Source organism: Diadema setosum, chromosome 19 (assembly GCF_964275005.1).
Source record: "Diadema setosum chromosome 19, eeDiaSeto1, whole genome shotgun sequence".
Lineage (NCBI taxonomy): Eukaryota > Metazoa > Echinodermata > Echinoidea > Diadematoida > Diadematidae > Diadema > Diadema setosum.
In genome coordinates, this window is record NC_092703.1 from 33,783,746 (window position 1) to 33,793,975 (window position 10,230).

Below are 10,230 nucleotides of genomic sequence, written 5' to 3' on the forward strand. Positions count from 1 at the left end.
CGGAAAAGAGAAGTTTAATCAATATAAAGCTTTTTATCCATGTAAAATATTTCAAGGCGTATCCTTTTCTTCAAAGCACATAAGCGGCTGACTTTGTTTCCATCAATGCCATCCAAAATATTTGATAATCAGGAACGGACAGTGACGAGCACGTAACACGACACAAATTATGCTTACACATAACTTTAAGAGTGGTGCATAATTTTCCTTACCATGGTAATCATGTAACAATATGTATATTCTGGGGCATGTTACTTTATAGTAAAGTCTATTGGGCGATGTTGGAAGTGGTTAAAAGATGGACAATATTTCCAGAAACGTATCGTGGTTTAGTAATTGACGTTCACTTCACACTATCACTCTATATTATAATATAAATGCAGACACAAACTCAAACCCCGTCAACTGTTGCGTAACAAAGGTGAAACGAATCGACACCAATGAATACAGGCTGCCGAAGAAGTATATATGGGCTGGGGGGCTGCAGCCCCCACACTTTTGGTTCGTGAAAAAAAAAAGAAAAAAGGAAAAAATCGGGGGAAAAAATCACAACACCCATGAATTTGAATTTCCAAAGATTCCGCCCTTTAATATACAAAGTTCCCGTCTAAGTACCGGGGAAGCAATAAAGAAGGTCGGGGGCGATGGGGCGGTTGCACCCCTTCTTAAGAATCTGAATAGTTCTGAGTGCACAAGAGTTATCACTTACATTCCGAAAAATCAATAGTTCCCTCATGTACAAGGGGAATATCCCCTTTCCCAACCCTTTCCTCTCTCAGTTCCCCCGATCATTTTTCTTTTCGATTATTTCCCAAATATTCCATCAAAATAATATGCGTGTACGAGATATCTCAATTTGAACTTTGAAAAGGCAAAAGCTCCCTCGTACGGGGGAAGGATGGGGATAGCACTCTCCCACGCTTTCTCCCTGTTTGCCCTCCCCCCCCCTGTGTATACACGTAGACTATAGCTACACTTTGAGTTTTCCAAATATATGCTACGAAATGTGTACACCAAAACGTTTAACTGCAATCTGCAGAAAATACAGAATCTCCCTCATGCAGGAGGGAGAATAGGGCTTATTCCCTCCCACATCGTCCTGCTATGTCTCCTTCCACAGACTTGCACTTCCCTGATTGACAAATTTCCAGATATTCCAACAGAAGTGTGCGCCAGATTGTTGAATTTCAGTTCTACAAATGAAAAAAAAAAAAAGCTCCCTTGAATATGGGAGGGGTATCTTGCCACCCTCCCATTGATTGATCCCCTCTATAGACTTAGTACACTTTGGGGGAATGACAATCTCCGAATTTGAATTTCCTACAAAAAATGTGCTTCAGATCGCTTTATTTCAATTCTAAAAACGAAAAAGCTCCCACACCCTCCCCCCTCTACCTCATAAGACTTTGTACATAAACACAGATAATAAACACGCGGAATAAGAGCTAAATGCCGTGATTTTGCTATTAAAGGGATTGTATAGTTCTGGTTGAGACCTAATTTCAGGTTTCTAACATTTTTCGGTGAGATTATGAGAAACCTCTTACGAAATATGAAAGAGGAGTAATTCTATGAGGAATTCAACGTTTATGTGATGAAAATTGGTTTTGAAATGGCTGAGATATCCAAAAAAGAGCGATTCTGATAAAGTGTGGGACCCACACTTTATTACGATCGCTTTGTTTTACTTTGGTTTTGGATGTTTCCGTCATTCCAAACCCGATTGTTATCAAATAAACTCTGAAATTCCTCTTAAAACGGTATGGTCTATACTATATCATAAGTGATTTCTTGGTATCTCGCAAAAAGTTAAAAGCCCAATTCTCATCTCCACCAATACTGTACCATAGCTTTTACACTTCCGTGAAAAAAAGCCCCAATCATTTCCATTATTATTTTTTTTTGGGGGGGGGGGGAGCTAGAAAAAAAATGCCAAGTATTGCATCAAAAGTTTGCATCAGATCGCTGAATTTCAGATCTGAAAATGTAAAATCTCCTTCGTGTGGGAGGAGAAATATCCCTTACATCCTCGTGTGCTTGCATTTTCTGTTTGATTACTTGACAGACAGCGTTCATGAAATTCATTGTAAGAACTAATACTTCAAGTTTATTTAAATGCTACCACTTTATAGACAAATTGTTCAATAATAATCCACATTGCTCCATTTACAACATCAAAATGCAAAAAGGTCTCATCGTGGAGGGGGACCCCCCCCCCCCCTCCCCCTCTCGCTCTCTCCGCTCACTCGAGCTCAGTCGCTTCGCTCCCTAGCATAGTAACCGCCCCCTCCCAAGGTCATATATATCCAGGCTTGACCTTGACACACCCCTCCCCCGGTCCCGCAGCCCCCACACTGAAAAATGTTCCGCGGCCCCCGACACCTACATCTTCTTAAGAGAAGGAAGCTGTAACAAAAGCCATGACAGTCGAATCTGTGTTAAACAGCTTGGATTCTCAATTAGCCCGTAACAAGTATGCTACATTGCGAAAAAAAAACCCACCAATTTATAAATTCATTGATTTATTATTCCTTATAGATCCTGGGTCATCAGATTCAAACTGAACAGGAGTTAAAAATTTGGGGACAACCCGTCTTGAAGACAAGTAACATACAGGCAAAATGAGAGCGAGATGTTGTTTTAACATAGCTAACTGGCAGAGATTATACCATCAGATCACGGAATGACCCTGACCTCTTGACAATATAAAAGTGAACATTTTCAATGACTTCAAATCATGTTACTTTACCAGTATTCCTGTGATATTTCGTTTGAGCCAATCTCAATCAACGATTGATTGCTTTTCAATATTTTGTGTCACAGACATTGTCAGTAGCCTTGGTTGAAATATCCGCTGCATTATGCAGCAACATAGGAAGGAACATGTAACAGTGTTCTAACAGCTTTCATAAAATAACGCATAACACTTGTCATTGACGTATCTGTATCCGCCAAGAACCAGATAGAAGATAATAAATACGATACAGGATACAGATGAATATCCGCACATAGTGACAAAATGTCATGTTTGATTTATGTTTCTCTTGATAAGTTACGATTCACAAAGACATAACGCGATTAAGTTATGTACAAAGAAAGGTGAAGCACAGGTAAAACCTAAGTGGCGAGATACCAGAAAACAACTGAACGCTGGGAGAAAGGGGTTCTTGAAGTCATAGATTTAATCCTTCAATGGATCGCTGATAGACTTATTTGACTAACAACAGGCAAGTCTCGAAAATCATCACAACCTATAGGGCCGGACATGGAAAGAAGGAGTTTAAGAGAAGAAAAGGAAGAAGTAGAAGAAGACGAAGAAGGAGAAAGATCGTCACCTTCATTTAGCTAATTGAGGCGGTATTACAAAAGGCGTAAAGGTTTTCATAAAAAGAAATGAAATTATTTATTTCCAGACAGTTACGTATCCTCGTTTCATTGTCGACGTTAACGTCGCACTATCACTTAATGATAATCATGATAATACTAGAACAAAATCAAACCACATCAATTGCTGCTTCGCAAAGAAGAAGAGAACAATGCATAACTAAAATATAGGGTGACATCGATGGATCACTGACAGCAAGTAAAGAAGACTCGATAGTCAAAAGTGTCTGGGAGTGGACATAGAAAGAACTAACGAAGAAAAGTTAGGAGAAGAAAAAGAAACTGTCACGATATTTTAGGAGACAGAGGAGGTCTTACGAAAGATGTAAAGGTTGTCCGGGGTACAAAACGCCAGCTCACGCAGCTCACGAAAACTCATGCAGGTGATACAAAGAATGCTGAGGGATCTGAAACTTGAAATCTGACACCAGCTATCTCAGAGGCTCCAAATCACAAGAGTACTGCTCGATGGTCAGCAGTCCTTCGTTGTGCTTTACCCAGGCAACCGCAATGGTCCCGTCAAGACAGCCTGCGGGTTGCGCGCGGTAACCTTCCCTCGTCAACCCCTTTTTGAATTTACCCGCCGAATCCAAAATGCCTATGGGTTATCCTTAGTCAAAATATCTGAATTGGCTTAAAATCACACGGAATTTTCCTCGTTGGCTTGCCAACAACATTTTGGATAGACGAAGACTTCCATCAGCTTCGTGAAGCTAGTAATGAGGGCGCTGTCCTCGTGATAGACAGCGAAACCACCGAACCCGCCTTCATCATGACTCGGAGTAATGGATTCTGACTGATTTGGTTGAGATCGATATGTGGTCATGGCTGTCGCAAATAGGGGCACGTCCATTCGACAGGAAAGCAACACCTCTGATTCATGTACCAACGTCTTTCAACATTTCCCATCTACATCATACATGTCATACAAGACAAATCCTTGGCCTTTCCCCTTCGGGGAAGAGGCAATGAAGTCAATCCCGCATTCAAAATGAGAGATAACGACTTCAATCGGCGGCAGCGGAGTACCACGCGAAGACAATTGCGGCGATGGGTGCCCCTCAACGATAACTACGGCGGCGATGGGGGCGGTGGAGGAAAAAAATACGGATTTTCTGGCGGCGGTGAGCAAGCCCTCGAAGATCTCTCTAGCTCCGTTGCCAAATGCCACATAGACAACGCTGTCGACTGTGGGATACCCCTCGAAGACGGCTTTTTGGTAACCAACCACGACAACGATGCCAACAGTTCGCTACCCCTCCAATTGGAGGGCAGCGGTGGGGGAACCCTCGACGACGACGATGACGGTGGTGGGGTACCACTCGAAGATAATGGCGGTGGTGAAGGAACCCTCAACGACGACGATGACGGTGGTGGGGTACCCCTCGAAGATAATGGCGGCGTTGAAGGAACCCTCAACGACGAAGATGACGGTGGTGGGGTACCCCTCGAAGATAATGGCGGCGGTGAAGGAACCCTCAACGACGAAGATGACGGTGGTGGGGTACCCCTCGAAGATAATGGCGGCTGTGAAAGAACCCTCAACGACGACGATGGCGCCGGTTGGGGAACCCTCACTGACAACGAAAGCGGCGGTGTGGTACTCCTCGAAGACGATGGCAGCGATGGAGGACCCCACAACGACGGAAGTGGGGGCGGCTGCTTCAGGGGCTGCGACGATAATGACGGCGTCAGCCTCGTAACACTGTTGAAGTTTCCTCCGGTACTAGTATCGGGGGATAGAATAACAATCTCTCCCAGATTAATCTCATTCAAACATGGCACTCCTCCTCTAGTCTGTTGAAAAGCAATGCTCTCTCCTTGCAAAGTCGTATTTAGTGGCTGTTCGTAGTCGGGATCACTTTTTCCGAGAACTTCTTCCAAATCTTGACACAGTGTGTCGTGCGCAGTCAGCGCTTCGCCCTCCAGAGGCATCTTCAAACCATTCTCAACCAGATCACTCATTTCCTTGATCTGACTGATCTGTAGCTTGCTTGCATCTTTCATGCCTTGCAGCTCTTTGTCAAATACCTCGATACGCCTCGTACACTCTTTGATCAGGTGATATCTTTTCTCTTGAAGCTGTTGGATCGACTCTTTGCACGCCTGGTCGACCTCCCGGGAGAGCTTATCCAGGACTTGCTTCATCTTTGCCTGTTGCTCCTCAACGAGCACGATATATCCATCATTTTTCGACATCTTGACGTCGGCTCGACCACGTAGCTCACGAATCTTCTCCTTCTGTTCATCTTCATGCGCTTTGCCATCAAGGACGTTGTGCCCCGCTTGACTGTGTTCCATCATGCCACACCGGAAACAGACGAACCTCTTACACTCGACGCAGAAACACTCCTCATCTTCGGACTTGTGCTTCTTACATTTACGGTGCTTCTTTTTGGAAACTTTCCCCAAATCAAGGTCATCCACCTTCACAACCACGTGTCCCGCAAACTTGTCCCACTTGTCGTGAGTCTTGTGGCAATCGACGCACATGTAGTCGTCGCATTCTTGGCAGTAGGTGATGGCTAGTGGCTTCTTGTTTCCTCGGCATACGGTGCACGCCTGGGTCTGTTTTTTGACATCTTCGATTAGAGACTTGATTGATTGGTTACACTGCAGTAGGTCAACATTTCCTTGAGGGACGTTAGTGATCTCGCGGCAAATTGGACATGTTACCTTGCGCCCCTTCTGAGAGTTAAAGAGTCGCATTAGACAGTCTTTGCAGTAGGTGTGGGAGCAGGACAGGAGCCTTGGATCAACAAAGACGTTTAGACAAATGGGGCACTGGAGGTTACTTGTCACGAGTTCATTGACACTGGTTGCCATGGTGATGTTTCTGAGTAAATCGAAAAGAAATAAAAGAAGAATTTTACAGAATTTCCATCTGTTGACCAATAGCGTGTCTAGTTTAGAATATCAACGGATGTCTCATGATTTTCTTGTTTTCACGATTACTTGACAAATATAGTTTGCAAAATGTTAATCCATCAGTGCATGTGCAGTGGTCAGCATTATATAAGCAGGTGGGTGTTATGTTGGTAATCATTTATGTATACTTTCCAATGAAAGTGGATTATTTGCACTATGCAACTTCATTCATTCCTTGCAAAAGCTTGAAACCAGATTGTTGTAATTCTTGATTTATTTTCACTCTCTTTTCGTGTCAATCAGACTAGTGAGTTTTACTTTATACGTATGGTTAATTCAGGGATTTTGACCAAACAAATGTATTTTTAAAAACATGGTTGAAAACAGATTCATGCATTTTTTTCGCTCTTACTTTATGGGCTTGAGATATCCTTATCTTTTATCAAATACTGGGCTTGTTTAGTAGTCATCGTCTCCCCATCCCCTACTCTGTCTGTCTTTCTTTGCTTCTGTTTAACCTTTTCCCTACTACCAAAGAAGGAAAATCAATGTATTCTGTACTTCACTGATGATACAAGTAATTCTTTATAATCTGACAGAAATAGTATTTTCCCATCAGAAGTAAGTAAGTGCACCCTCCAAGTGTCATGGCATGGCATCAAGAGTTATGCAATGTGACAGTATAACTTTCTACGTATGAGTCCATTTCATGATCATTGCCCATACACGTTCACACAATTTTAGGATCGGCTCATAGTTTTAAAACACACACACATATAATAGTTGCAAGTTGTTGCAGTTTGAAAATGATTGCTTTTTTCCATATGAAAAATGTAGAAAATGTCTTTCTTATACCCCGGCAAAAATTAATTATTCTAAACGGTAACATCAGCTTCTTAGAACTAAAAAGACATACAGCAGGTCATGATACTGGCGGTTAATTCGTCAGGCGGTAGACATGGTAGAATCTAGAGTAAAAACTTGGTGTAAATATAGAAAATATCAGATTTGATGTTATTGTCGGTTTAATGTTTTTGATGGAAGAATTGTTTTATAAGATTTTGATACGATGAAGTGTTCTCAGGTTTTATGTCATTATAATGTAATGGCTGTTTGTTCTTTTACTTGCGACTCGGTATAATTTGTTCCTTCTGATTTCTATGCCGAATTCTTGACACTAATTTGATGAATATTGATTAGGTTGATTACTGACACAAATTTGATGAATATTAGATTGTTATTGGATTAATTGTTTGGGTTTTGCAATTATTCATTGGGTTGGAAGGGCTCAATTTTATGCATCTACCAGGGCTCCACACTAACTTTTTTATTTGGTGGCCCGATGGGGCCACCAAAATCATCAATTTCAAATTTTTGGTGGCCCAAGAGAAAAATTTGGAGGCCCCCAAAACAATGAAAAACATTAAAATTCCTGGGTTGTTGTTGTTGTTTTTTTGGATAAGTCAAATATTTAAATTTTATCATAGTAAGAATTGGAAGCTGGACATGTCTACTCCTAAATAAACCTCAACAAACTCGCAACACTCACTCTCAGGCACTCATTCAGTCCTTTCATCCATCCTTTAAACAAATTTCACTGCTGAATGGTAAGACTCAGTATGAATATTCATTGACAGGCACATGGGTTGCAACATCTTAACATAAATAAATGACACTTTTCAAAAAATATTGGTGGCCCGAGGCGGGGCACCAAATTTGCCCTTTTTTGAAATGTGGTGGCCCGACTTTCATTTTTGCTGGCCCCGGGCCACCGGGCCACCGTTAATGTCGAGCCCTGCATATACGCATGGACTCATGTCCTCAACGAATAGAGGATGTGTATTAGGTTGTACAATGTATTTTTTCTTTGTCTTTGTGTTGTCCTTGTTTACTGTCGGTACTCTGCTTTGTCACTGTTTGTTGTAACCCTCGCACCTTGACTTCTTGTATCACCCCTGAATATAACACCACTAAATGTGGTATCGACCCTAAATGTAATACACCTTAACCCTAAATGTAATAACAACCCCTTAATGTAATACATTTTAACGCTAAATGAAATAACCGGAGACAACCCTAAATGTAATACATGTCAACCCTTAATGTAATACATCTTAACCCACAAATATAATAACGACCCTAAATATAATACATTTTTACCCTTAATGTAATAACAATCCTATATGTAATACAATTTAAATGTAATAACGACCTTAAATGCAATATACCTTAACCCTAAATGTTATAACAACCCTAAATATAATAAAGTTAAACCTAAATTAATATACGTCAACCCTAAATGTAATAACAAACCTAAATGTAATGGATCTTTATCCTAAATGTTTCTCAGTCATATGCGACATGATTTGTTTGGTAACATTTTCCTTTAAACCACTATACGAAAGGTAACTTCTCAGTTTAATTTTAGACAATTAACTCTCCTGCAAAGCGCATTTAGGATAGTATTAAGTTGTACGTTTTGTTCGAATATTATGAACTTGGAAATTAAAACTTACATCATTATTGCTAAATTAGACTTTATTTCTACGTGAGTACAGAGTGGGATACGTCAGTGGGAAACACGCATTCATCGTATTGCGATCAAATTCTACTTTAAAAAGTGAAAAAAATACCTGTAATGTTTCTTCGAGATCACAGACTGATGTATTATCTTGTAAATTAAAAACTCACTGAAAATAAGTTATAATTAAAAGTGTGTCAGTGTGTAGGCCTACATGTACATAGATAGGTACGAAAGCTTTTTGATATTCAATTCAAACCATCTACATGTATAAACTCACTATAAACTGACAATCCACCAAATATTAACAACCTTGAACACGTGGAGTTTGTACATAAAACCAATTCTCATTTCTATAATGGCTCTGGAATTTCCCGGACATTAACGTAAAGCAAATGACAGATTGTAGAAACATTCCTAAAAATAAGTCATTGAAAATATATCATCTGACTCTCATCATTGTATCACTAGTTGATCCACTCATACGCAAATTGCCTCATCGTGACTGGCCCCTTGCATTTTCGGTGACTCATGTCCCACTATTTCTTTATTAAATTTGTGTAATATATTGTTTTCCGTTGTAATACTGTCTGCTAAGTTTTTTTTCTTTTACCTGCCCCCCCCCCCCCGATTTCATGCATGCGGAACATCCATTGTGCATCTTTTGATAGAAGCAAAAGCTGTATTTGCTTTGGTTGTTTACCTAGGTAAAAATCTCACAAAGTTTTATTTTTTCCCTTGTTATACTAAAAACTAATTAGGTTCATGTGACATAGTTTTTAATTCTCTTACCTTTATCATACAATCACACAAACAATTTGCATTCCCTGTTTATGTTTGTTTACAGTTTTGGTATCAATATGTTTACGGTTATTAAATTAATTGCCGTTATTACATTTACCATTGAAATGTATTACATTTAGGGTTAAGGCGTATTACATTTAGGGTCGTTTTTACATTTAGGGTTAAGGTGAATTACATTTAGTGTCGATATTACATTTAGCGTTGTTATTACATTTAGGGGTGATACACTTCTCATGCTTCCTCCCCTCCCCCCCCCTTTTTTTTTTTTTTTTTTTTTACTATTCCACTTCTTTTTCCCGCCTCTGCTCGCACTCTTCCTTATACCCTTTCTTCCCTTTTCTGTGGGTCACTGTCTTGTGCACTCGAACGCACTCTGATTCTCGCTGAAACTCGAGTTCTATTTTGCCTTTCATCTGGCCTTTACTTTAACATGACGGGGGTTGAAAAATTCGCTTTCAATTCATTAAATAAAGACGTTTTTTAATGTTTTGACAAGACCCAGTATCACATGTTTTACTGACCTGAATAATGAAGAGTATTCTCTAGTTCATGACTTTGATTTTTATTCTTATGAAACAGATGTGAATTCCAATGAGGATGATAATGAACAATATTCAAGTTTCAAAATATCATACAATGAATCAACTGAAATC

General features: G+C 40.2%; 1 pseudogene; it reads right to left on the reverse strand.

Moving 5' to 3' along the window:
• Positions 1–3,679: 3,679 nt before the first annotated feature.
• On the reverse strand, positions 3,680–6,210 carry LOC140243114 (uncharacterized; annotated as a pseudogene).
• Between the last annotated feature and the right edge of the window lie 4,020 nt (positions 6,211–10,230).